At 34.9% G+C, this 12,979-nt stretch overlaps 2 protein-coding genes across 4 annotated transcripts in view; one reads left to right on the top strand and one right to left on the bottom strand.

Annotated features, from left to right (window-relative positions):
* LOC136845768 (uncharacterized) overlaps positions 1-12,979 on the top strand; it is a 489,838-nt gene that overhangs the window by 187,949 nt on the left and 288,910 nt on the right. The window lies entirely within an intron of this gene.
* LOC136845764 (uncharacterized) overlaps positions 1-12,979 on the bottom strand; it is a 155,689-nt gene that overhangs the window by 29,970 nt on the left and 112,740 nt on the right. The gene's annotated exons all lie outside the window — the stretch shown is intronic.

Raw genomic sequence — 12,979 nt, 5'->3', positions numbered from 1 at the left:
TTAGGGTCTCATCTTTTATGCTCCCAGACAAAATTGAAACAAAGTTAGCTTCTTATGCATATGTATGCATATATATATATATATATATATATATATATATATATATATATATATATATATATATACACACAAACACACACATATATATATATATATATATATATATATATATATTTATATAATATATATATTTATATTTATATATATCATATCTATGTCGTTTAAAATACGCTATTGATGTTATACTGTACATATGCTTGAACAAACATATATATATATATATATATATATATATATATATATATATATATATATATATATATATATATATATATATTATTATTACAAACATTATAGCTATCCATAATGTATATATAGATATATACTCGTATATATGTACATGCGTGTTCAAGCATATCTACAGTATAACATCAATAGCGTATTTGAAACGACATATGCTTTCCGTAGACATAATAACTTCCAGAAGTTGATATGACAGCAACATGCAAGGGACATAAATGAAGGAACGGCTACATAATAGCTGAAGACTTATCTCATTATGCCTTAAAGAGAAGGATGGAGAGACAGACGGAGACAGAGAGAGATGGGGAAGCTTAAATTTAATCACATGGAGCACGGACTTAGGCAATCATCCAATCAGAAATAGTAATTTAGATTGAGTACCTAGCATTCCAACCAAATGTTTAATCTCTCTCTCTCTCTCTCTCTCTCTCTCTCTCTCTCTCTCTCTCTCTCTCTCTCTCTCTCTCTCTCTCTCCTCCACTTTTATTCTTTAAATACACACGTTTATATTAACATGATATATGTGTATATAAGCATATATATAAATACATATATTTATATGTATTTATATATATGTGTATTATGATATTTGAAAAGCCACGGTAGAGGGCGAAAGTTTACGTTTCTGAACAATATAATTATTTCAATCATCAAACTGTGCAAACATACTCATACACATATATATATATATATATATATATATATATATATATATATTATATATATATATATATATATATTATTTGTATATATACTTATGTATACATATAGATAGATAGATAGCTGTGTTTGTGTGAGACCAAAATTTTAATATTTTTGCAATTTCCTTAGACTTATAGCGTATCAAGTACTCTTTACATGTTGCTGGCATTACTTTATTATTTCAGTGTTAATAATTGCCGGAAAATATGGGCAAAGCGGATCATTTGCTTTGATCCTGTTATCTTAAAGATCAAAATTACGGATATTATAATGAGAGAAACTAATTTCTAAATATTTTCAGTTTTAAAAAAATAGACAAAAAATTATAAAAGCCGTGTTCTTCAAATGGAAATGCATATGCATATTCTATATCCATTCCATTAAAATGAAGGTTGTATGTTTAATGCACAGCGGCTGGCAGAAATAGCAGTAAACTATAAAAATCAATAGCCAGTAGTACTCCATTTTGGCAAATATTTTTTATGGTTAAGTATTGTCATTTTAGCTGGTGACTGAAAGAGGAAACATTTACAGTATATCCAGACTTATGAAGAGAAACTCGTCCCCTCTAATTTACTCTTAGTATCCTAATTCTTAATATTTCCTGGATTTTGAAAATCCATAACTTAGACAATTACGAGCGTCCCGAAGTTTCCCCAATGTCACAGACGGCATCTATTTAATGTATTGAAATATTATAAACAATCATCGGAGTTATTTTCTCTCTCTCTCTCTCTCTCTCTCTCTCTCTCTCTCTCTCTCTCTCTCTCTCTCTCTCTCTCTCTCTCGCACATGTATGCTTACATATTTTTCAGATGCATTTTGAGATAACTCATTCATCCATATGTGTACCGGTGGACCTGAAAGTGTCCCATGATGTAAAAAAAAGTTGGCTAAATGTTTAAGGCTGGTCCTCCAGCATGATAAATTGTTTCAAGAACATGTCGGCAGATGACAAGACCATTTATCAGACAAGATGAATTAACTGTATCACACAGGAAATAAAACCTTGTTTCCGAAGGTGCGAGTACAGGGAAATTCTGTTTATTCCTAAAGTTCATTTAATGCAAAGATCAACTTGATAACTCGATCAATTCAAATAGTTAAAGTGCCTTCTCAAAGCAAAGGTTATAGATCATATTCGTTGAACATATCCTTACGAGACTCCAAAACAGTCAGACAAAACTTTTTGGACACAACACTGAAAATGCTGTATGTGATGGAAAGGAAACGACTATTTGAAATATCAACTTAGATGCACACGGACGTATACAGTCATTCCACCCGGACGGTAACTTTCTATTCTATTTAATACATTAAAGAGAAACTCGTCTTCTTATAATATAGAGATTAATTGTTTTTTAACTGTTCACAGAAAAACACCTGCCCGAAGAGATTGGCTAGGAGATTGATACACATTATCAATTTAGTGTTGTAACTGCATTTGCACTTCTGTCATTCTACAGCAATTTTTACCTTGTGGTTTGAAGAATCGAATTTTGAGATTAGTTAGAGAATGTAGTAAAGTTTGTACCATCTCCAAAAAACTAATTTAGGAAATATGATTATTATTGATTTTGTTATTATTATTGTTATTATTATTATTATTATTATTATTATTATTATTATTATTATTAGTTCTTCGTTGGGCGAGCGGGTTCCGTTCTCAGCTACCACTCTGTTGGCCGCGAGTTCGAATCTCCGACGGCTAATGAAGAATAAGAGGAATTTATTTCTGGAGATAGAAATTAATTTCTCGCTATAATGTGGTTCGGATTCCACAATAAGCTGTAGGTCCCGTTGCTAGGTAACCAATTGGTTCTTAGCCACGTAAAATAAGTGCAATCCTTCGGGCCAGCCCTAGGAGAGCTGTTAATCAGCTCAGTGGTCTGGTTAAACTAAGATATTATTATTATTATTATTATTATTATTATTATTATTATTATTATTATTTTGTTGTGAAGGAAGTAGGGTATCTTTTAAATAAATTCTGTTAAAAAGAATACTCTTGTCAGTCCTTTTAATTATTCTCTTGTCATCAGTACTGATGTATAACGGAATATGGCTTACGCTCATATTTGCTAAAAAGACTGAACGCCATTCTGACTCTTATTTATTTATATTCCATACTCAGGTCAGTAAGAAATATTACAACGGGCAGTAAGTCAGATGCGGAGAGAAGATCCCGCAAAGTTTCCAGACGGTGCATCAAGTAGATATTTCCAAGGGTCGTTGTCAGCCAGCAGTAGTTTGTCTTAAGGCGTTTCTATGGGCGTCAATGCCTTAACTGTATCAGCAGCTATTTTTAGGACGAGTAGATCGCTCCGTCCGAAAGAAGATATCTCCGAGACTTCCCAGTCCCCTAACTTCCAACAGAAATTTAGCACCGCTCCCAACCTATGTGCTGGATCCCTTATATATATACCGGCCAGGATTCTCATACCATGAGAGGCGCCCTACTCGCCATGAAGATAACTTCAGGACGTTAAAATGACGGCACCCTTAGAAATGCCCTAAGATAAATTTCTGCTGCCTGACAACGACTCTTGGAACATCTACAGACTGCGCTTGTGAAAGACTCTGCGGACATTTCTCGCTGCGTTTGACTTACTGCCCGCTGCTATATTTTTTAATAACCCTAGTACTGAACAAATATATAAGATGCAGAATGATTTTAAGATCCTTTTAACCAAATATGAATATGCTTCATGTTATATTAAACACCAATATTGAATAGAAAATAATCAGGAAAACAGAGAAGACATCGCAAAATCCATTCTGCTGATGCAGATATTCTTCATTACGGAACATTATTATTATTATTATTATTATTATTATTATTATTATTATTATTATTATTATTATTATTATTATTATTATAGTAAAAAATAATCTCCATAATTCGGTCAAGAATACGAGCCGAAGAATAAACTGTTGTGTAAACAGTAAACCCTCACAAATCTCGGTGAAGAATTAGTGCGAAGACCTTTGTCAAGCAAACAGAAGTGGTTTTTTACAGGCAAGAGAAGAAACTGTTCATAATTAAAAAAGATTCTGTTTAAACTTCAAGATAAATTGAAGGCCAAGGGGGAGTCCATCCGCAACAAAAAATCTGTTTTAATGAGAGAGAAATTGAAGGAAATAGAGGACTTTGAAGGATAAAAAAAGAGGTAGGAAGTTCCCAGAAAATGAATATGGACATCTAACAAAAGGGAGGAAAGTGTAGGATAAACTCCTGTTCAAACGGGAAAAGCAAAATCAGGAGCCTGAGCATGAAGGGGAAAGGCTAATGTTGGACAAAATGATACCTGTGGAGAGTGAACCTGAAGTAGAAGAGACTAGTTGAGATAAACTTGCTGAGAAAGACTTCAAGGAAATGTTCGGACTTTCCTTTGCCATCCCTTTCAATTTACTGTCTGAAAAAGTAAATATGGGAGAGTAATATGTCGAGTAGGAGAAGAAAGTTGAATCACGGAAGAAAATAGACGGAAACTAAAGGTGAAGGAGAGAGAGAAAAAAGTCTTATTTCGGAAAACGTTATGGATTTAGATACAAGTGACGGTACTGCATTAGAAAACCAGACTGAAAAGGTAGATGTTTAAAGTGGACCTGATGTAGTACAGACTATAGTCTGTTTTTTCCTTCTGTCCACCCGCCTGTGGTGCTCGCGCATGGTAACACTGCGTCCCGGGCTTTAAATAGTTACGCTATGTGTAAGTTTTAGGTAAATAAAAGGTCATCTGGGCATTTGCAACTGAAAAGTGTTTTAATAATTTACTGCATGCGAATTACGCCGTTAATATTCGAAATAGGATATTGTTATTATTGTTGAATGTAAGCTGCCTTTTCGGGGTGGCGAATGGAACAGCCAGACGCAGTGGCGGGAAAATTGCTTCTCTCGCAGTTCACTACGGCAAGATGTCAATTTTATTGGACCACACCTACTCTGCTACTAAGCTACGTGTTACTTCATTACACGTAGGTATATCAGTATATACTTTTAATTTTTATAAAGTGCGTTTTAGCCAGATACGATATGAAGTAACACGTAGCTTAGTAGCAGAGTAGGTGTGATCCATAAAATTGACACCTTGCCGTAGTGAACTGCGAGAGAAGCAATTTTCGCCACTGCGTCTGGCTGTTCCATTCGCCACCCCGAAAAGGCAGCTTACATTCAACAATAATAACAATATCCTATTTCGAATATTAACGGTGTAATTCGCATACAGTAAATCATTAAAACACTTTTCAGTTGCAAATGTACGGTAGATATCCTTTTATTTACCTAAAACTTACACAGTGTAACTATTTAAAGCCCGGGACGCAGTGTTACCATGCGCGAGCACCACAAGCGGGTGGACAGATGGAAAAAAACAGACTATAGTTGTGAAAAACATTCAAGCGAAGAGGAGGACTCAGTACCTGCTGAGGAAGACATTGATAAAACGTTCGGATCTTCCATTACTAATCTTTTAAGTTTGCTCGCTAAGGTGGAAGAATTAGAAGATAACAAAGAATCAGGTGATTCTGAGGAATCAGAAGGAATAGGTGGAGGTAGAGATGACACAATAGAATAATAAAAAGAAGATAATAACGAACCTGAGGAAGATGATGAAAAATTAGAGGAATATAGTGAAAAATCAAAAACTGATGAAGAGTCAGATGATAATAAACAGGCAGACAATGATGAAGAATCAGAAAAGGATGAAGAATCTGGAAGGCCATTCCATTAGTTCCTGGCAGGGAAGTCAGCCTACCTGTCCAGGTGAGGAAGGGCCGCTGTTGGCTCCTGCCTGAAAGTCCATCCGCCTGTTCGCGTGGGAAAGGGCAGTTGTTGGCTCCCACCAACTAAGTTCGTCCCCCTTGCCCAGGTGAGGAAGGGCAGCCGTTGGCTCCCACCAGGGGGCTCCATCTGCCTGCACTGGTGGGTAAGGGTGGCCGTTGGCTCCCGCCGCTCTCCCAGAGGCAGTCAACGGCTGTGATTGCCCACCTCGGCAGTCAGACAAATTTTCCCAGCGGGAGTCAATGCTATGATTGCCCAACTCGGCAATCACAGCCTAGCTGGGAACTCTTTTAAAAGGAGGTCAACGGCTTTGCTTTCCAACCTGTTCTGTCGGACAGACTCTCCCGGTCGGAGTTAATAAAGGTTATTTTTCCGTAAATTAAAAAAAAAAATGCCTTGAATGATATCTCAATGAGATATCAAACTTTTGTCGGTAAGTTATTTGACGCAGCACTGAAAGAGCCCAGTCGCTGAGCTATTAAAATGAAATGAATATGCAAAGTATTCTGAAAAGAATACCACAGCACCATTTCTTTGTATTAACTGAAATTTCACGCATTCCAGCCAATGTTACAGTGGCTATTCCATTCACCTCCCCAGACAGCAATATAGACAATAGTATTTCACGCTGTTTCGAACATTAGCTTATACATAGCTTTTCCATGCAAGAAACTATTAAAATACTTTTTATCCATTCTCGCATAGCCAGATATCTTTGTATTTACGTGCAGTGAGATAAACCATGATTATTTATAGGTTATTGTTCGTTTGTATTCGATCTAAATAGACTGATACAAGTTCATATTTCGTGTCCTTGTATTTTTATATCGTCGATGTAAATCGGCATGTTTATGAATTATATAAGGAGGTACGAAGATTCTCTTACATATAAGCATTTAAATGCATTACTGAAGAAAAAATTTGCATCTTTATAGCAGTACGCCAGAGACACGAACTCGCTATGCGTAGTGCCACATCTAACTAAAACCTCCGTTGTTGACTGAACAATTGGAATGAAATAGACCATAGTAACTTAAATCAGTAATAACTGAAAACCAGTGCCCAATATGTCCGCTCGTCATGTTTTGATTTTAATACATCCACGTTCAACGGGAAAATGTTGACTGAAAATCTGAAAGGCGTGTCAGAATGCATTTCATGAAAATCTGAAATGCATTGGACCATATAGGTACATAAACCCCTTCGGGAATAGTGCTTCTGCGCACCATACACTGAGCACTGTAGGCTCTTTGCAGCATCCCTTCGGGCCTTAACTGCAGCCCCGTTCATTCCTTTTACAGTACCTCCGTTTATATCCTCTTTATTCCTTCTTTCTACCTTCTCCTAGCAGTCTTTTCGTAGCGCAACTGTGAGGTTTTCCTCCTGTTACACTTTAAAACCTTTTTAATATCAATTTCCCCTCTGAGAGCTGAATGACCTCATAGGTCCCAGCGCTTGGCCTTTGACCTAAATTTTATATTCCATTCCTATATCCATAACACAGAAGGATTTCCATCAAGTTATATAAGGAAGACACATTAGCTGAAATTCCAGAATACGTAATAATCTCAGACAGAGTGATTTAATTCGACTAACTAACTAAAGCCAAATTACATTGCCTGAGATTTCGGAATATATTATATTCTTTTATACAATGATTTAATTTAATTAAGCAAGCAAATATATACAGAAAATGCTGGTATAATATATCATTCTAACATGCAGTGATTCAAGATAGCAAAGTTTACGAGCGAAAATACTGCCTGTAAATCCTAAATGAAATATATCCTGATTGTTTATTTCTTATGATTTTTGGTCGCATTATAAATAGAGGACTTCCTTGAAGTGTCATAGTTTGATAGAATATTGATTAATTGATGTCAAGGTATTGGTCGCAGATGCTTTAACTTCATTATCTTTCAAAAAATTTTCCAAAACATTTTTGGAGCATCAAACTATCATTCCTTCTAGTGAATAACCGTCATCCTTCCACATTTAGATACGCATATGCATTACATGTAAAGGCAGCCAGATACATATTTCTATCTATCTACCTATCCGTCTATCTATCTATATAAATATATCTGCGTGTGCAGTCTGACGTAAAAGGAAAACACTCCCAGAGTTTGGTGTCATATATATATATATATATATATATATATATATATATATATATATATATATATATATATATATATATATATATATATATATATATATATATATATATATATATATATATATATATATATATATATATAACGTTTCTAAATCCAGGGTACATCATGGCCTTCTAAAATGCAGCGATTCAAGTCAGCAAAAGTAATACAGAATATGTTGAATGGAAATCCGGGGTGCATTATATTCAGTCAATCGGCTGTGCAGGACTCATCGAATTGAACATCTCCCCTGACAGAGAGAGATCGGATTGCAGGCCGCAACGGAACATTTAAGTTTCACCTCATTCAGAAGCAAGGCATCAGGCTCTGCCCTTTAATTAAAACTAATTTGCTATGCTGTCAGTGATATGGATTCTGTGAGAGGCAATGTGAAATAGTGAATCGAGGAAGTATATTCTTGCGCAATTGTGCATGTATCCCCCACTAACATAGATCCACACTCACACACATACACACGCACAGCCACACACACACACATTCATACACATTTGTATATACAATTATATACATATTTGTGTATGTGTGTATGTATATATCATAAATATATATATAAATGTCTATGTATGTACACACGCACGTATATATATATATATATATATATATATATATATATATATATATATATATATATATATATATATATATATATATATATATATACACACTATTGCTATATCGTTGATCATTTGATTAGCGAAGTTAAGCAGCATCAGGTCTAACCAGTGCTTGGATAGGTAAGACGGCGGCGTATAAACCAACTGAACAGTCTTGGCCAAGGTGTGGGATTAATAACCTCACCCTATAAATGTCTGACAAATAACTGGAAGACTAAATCTTCTGTACCACTCACTCGCACGTACTTGCACATGTTTGTATATACATATATATATATATATATATATATATATATATATATATATATATATATATATATATATGTGTGTGTGTGTGTGTGTGTGTGTGTGTGTGTGTGTGTGTGTGTGTATATTATATATTCAGATATATGTATATATATTTACATTTATATATATTTATGTATATGATTAACTTACAACAATTCATCACTATTAATGGTTCTAAGATTAGAATTGATCCGAGTCTTTCAAATATGGTAAGAAAAGAAAAATGAGAACAAACGGTATTTTCCGTTTCACAAACTATCATTCTGATACACACCCAGTGCCGTTCATCGTCAGAGAGAGAGAGAGAGAGAGAGTAAGATAGAGAGGAGCTTAATTTTTCATGTTGAAAACAATGACGTGCATTGACATGCATGTGAATGAACACTGGCGCTAGCGGCTGCACGAGAACCCACTAGAAAATCAAAGGAAACATTACCTTTCTTTAAAGGTCACGCGTCCAGTTATTTAGCCAAGAAGTATGAATAGGGCGTCCATAGACCAGCTCTCAAAGGTCATTTACTTTGATATCTGTTGTTTAGTAAAGCAATTACAGATATATAACGCGTTTGTGTTTGTGCATACGCGTCTGTTTGTGCGAAGGAGCGAGAGAGAATACACATGTTACCAGTAGGAGCACTATTATTGTAATCCTTTCATTCAAAGATTTTGATATTAACGAAATGCCGCTGTCCTCTGATTTCCTTTTCAAAATCTGTTTTGACTTGGAAGCTTAGAAGTAAAATTTCTTCAAGAAACCTGTAAACTGTAACTGGCAAATTAATGGGGTCCGCCGGATGGGCCAAATTAGGCCCTTCCTTCAAAAATAAACCTGGATAATGATGATGGTAGTGATGACGATGATGAAGATGATGATGATGACTATTTAGCAGATTGCGGCCGTAACCATACGAAAGGGAGAAAGTGTCGGAGGAGGGGCAGTGATTTATTTTCAAGCTGGTTTTAAAGGCGCTAGGAGGAAAGGGCCTAAAGATGAGAATATGCTGCCACTCCGAGGCTGACGAAGTGGGCGGTATTTGATGTCATGGGTACTGCGCTTCTTAGTATCAAATCTGGAGGATTTTAGCTCACGTTCACTTTCTCTGTCTCTGAGAACTGTTTAGGGAATGAAATGATGGACATATATTTCCAAATCAAATTCATCCTTTTCAAAAGTATTCGTATCGAGAATCAAACAGCTTATGAAGCACAATAAAATAAATTGAAGTACATGAAAAAATTGATTAGACCCTTGACTAATTATTGGATTTTGATATGAGCAAAAACGCTCACACAAAATTTCAAATAGAATTTTTTTAATATTTGCCAAAACAATAATGGACAAACATCATTTTTTTTTATCTGACTTACAAGACAAAAGACGACCTGCATCTTTTTAGAGGACTATTCTCAGCACCAGACACAGACAAGACATCGGATTTAGCCTCTGACGTAATCTCACAGGGGTGGAGGGAAGCAAGAGTCCGGGAAGTGGTTTTAGGAAAAAACAAGGCAACTCAAAGTATTTTCAGATATTTATAAGAAATGGCGTGACTGAGAGAGACCGGAACATCACAGAGAGAGAGAGAGAGAGAGAGAGAGAGAGAGAGAGAGAGAGAGAGAGAGAGAGAGAGAGAGAGTTCAAGCGTCCAAATAATCATTTAAGATGAAAATCTTTTCTTTAAGAGAGACGAGCGTCATCTTGTTTCAGCGTGCAAAAGAATTAATGAAAGTCCTGGACAGGATGGTAAGAAATTTGTACTTAGTGTATGTCACGCTAGTAATTTATGATAGCATCTTATCATCCCTTGTCTCCATTGTATTCACACAATAGGTGCGTAACTAATTATAGGTACTTATGAGTAGTTTGTACATATTTTATTTTTTTATTAGTAAGTAATTCTGCATATCTAGATAGGTAATACCTTTAGTGCTATCTTTTCCGTAAACAAGTTCATCGTTTAAATGTTATGCATATCAAATAATGTACAATTTCTTATACATTTAACTAAAATTGGATGTCAACGTCGGAGACTTAATGCGATGACAAAAATCAGTGAAAGTTGGTTTAAAAATGTTATTAAATAGAAATGCAGTGTCACCTGATCAGTATAATTCTCTTCAGTCACAGTTGCTAGTTTCTTCTAAAGGGCTTCAATTTCTCTGGGTATTGTTGCACGTTACCCAATGTTCTCCCCTACTACCAAACATCCTTCGGCTAACCAGCAATATGAGGTCCTCACTGTTAATCAGACACTGATTTTAAAATTCTGAAAGGTCTTAAGAACGCAACCAGAGGAAAGTGAAATGTGTACAGCCGTGAAACCAGACTTATGATATGCCATTACTCAATTCTTGAAAGCGATGCTGAAATATCAGAAAAGAACAAATACGTCACTGCAGACAGTAATGTTGAATTCTGATATGTATGATGAGCGTTTAAGAATTTCATTTGGGTCAATCTTTGTAATGCAAAGAGGATTATAACGGAATGATAAGCCAGATATAAGCCAGCCGTTTCAAAAGCGAAAAAAAATCCCGGTGCTTCATTGAAATCTCTCCATATATTGACAAAGAATGTAAAATGCATAATGTAAAATGAAATGTCAGTTCATCGTACATGTTTAATCATTACTCTGACACATTCATTATTTAAAGAATAATATTTTGGATATCTATACTTTTATCGGCCTTGCAAGATCTTTATCTTTCTGACATAATTTAAAAAAAATGGTTTCCATTTTTAAACATACGTTTCATCATGATTTAAACGATTATCGGAAGGTGTCCTCCTGTGTTACCTTCGTTAGGCTATGTTTCAAAGTTGGTGCTACAAATTTGGAAGTGCATGCTGCTCACTTTGGCAGTGTCAGTATCCAATTATGCTGAAGTTCCACCGTCCCTGATAATTGTACCAGTAGCCTTTTGTTCCTTATGTTACAAAAGTACTATGGTTATTGATTGTCTTATGGTCAACAGAAGCCCTTGCGCCATTCTTAAATGCCAGGTACTGTTGACGTAATAATATTTACATCTTTAACCAGCTCATTAAACACATTTTTTCTCATTTTGTTGATATATTAATCTTTATTTCTCTACTGCACGACATTATTTATTTTCCATTTTTAATACGGGCACTGTATTCGATAGTAATTTGATTACCAAGCTAATATGCATTTTAATTGGTTCCTTGTTGATGTAAGCTCTTGCTGAAAAATGATAATTATAGTAGTTTCCGAATAATGATGAAGAGATAAAAGTTCGCAGAAATAAACCTTTGTGATAGATCAGCGCATTTCTGAGATTACATATTTCTAATGTGTGTAAAAATGATTTTAAAAGACATTATGGACTTGAGGATTTGTAGGAGGCCATAGCTGATTCACTGTTTAGAAACAGGCGATTAAATGTCTTGTTTTTTTATTTGGTAATCGTTATTATCCCTCAATTCCAAAAAGATATTCAGTAAATCATTCAAAAACAAGGTATTTTTCATTAGTTTAACCATTTTATTTTCTCATAATTATGATTTGTGGTTCAGAATATTCTACATTTTAACTACTAAATCGAATTTTTGGGATAAATATTCACTTCATTTGCGTGGCTGAATTATTGCTTTAATTTCTTGCTTTGCTATGTGTAATTTTGATTTCATAATTCAGTTTCTTTACTCCTTTAATCAGAGAAATTCAATCTACACGCAGATCGCATATTTCCAAGACCTTTAACATCAATCTTTTCACTATTCCCTTAGGTTATACTTAGTGTTAGTGGCTACAGACAGCGACGTATTTTACTTATCTAGTGTTATGAAATCAGAGCAGCGATAAATCTTTTTTGAAAGAATATAGAAAAGGAGATTGAATATGGCTGCATTACGTTGATTATATGGCTGTTCTTTTCAGGTTATTGTTATATATTTGTCGCGTTCTTTTCAGTGTCTTATAGACTGTATTAATGTAATACACAGGTTGATAATGTTGAATTATAGTTATGTATAACTGTGAATTCGGTACTTTCACATTCCAAAGCCTATGTTTTCATGGGGAAGAGTGCGAGATATACTATGACCAGGTAACACTGAAACTCATTGAACTTTTTGGAAGAAAAGT

Source organism: Macrobrachium rosenbergii, chromosome 14, assembly GCF_040412425.1.
Source record: "Macrobrachium rosenbergii isolate ZJJX-2024 chromosome 14, ASM4041242v1, whole genome shotgun sequence".
Classification (NCBI taxonomy): domain Eukaryota; kingdom Metazoa; phylum Arthropoda; class Malacostraca; order Decapoda; family Palaemonidae; genus Macrobrachium; species Macrobrachium rosenbergii.
Note: the sequence above shows the minus strand (reverse complement) of the source record. Positions and strands in the feature narration are given on the sequence as shown.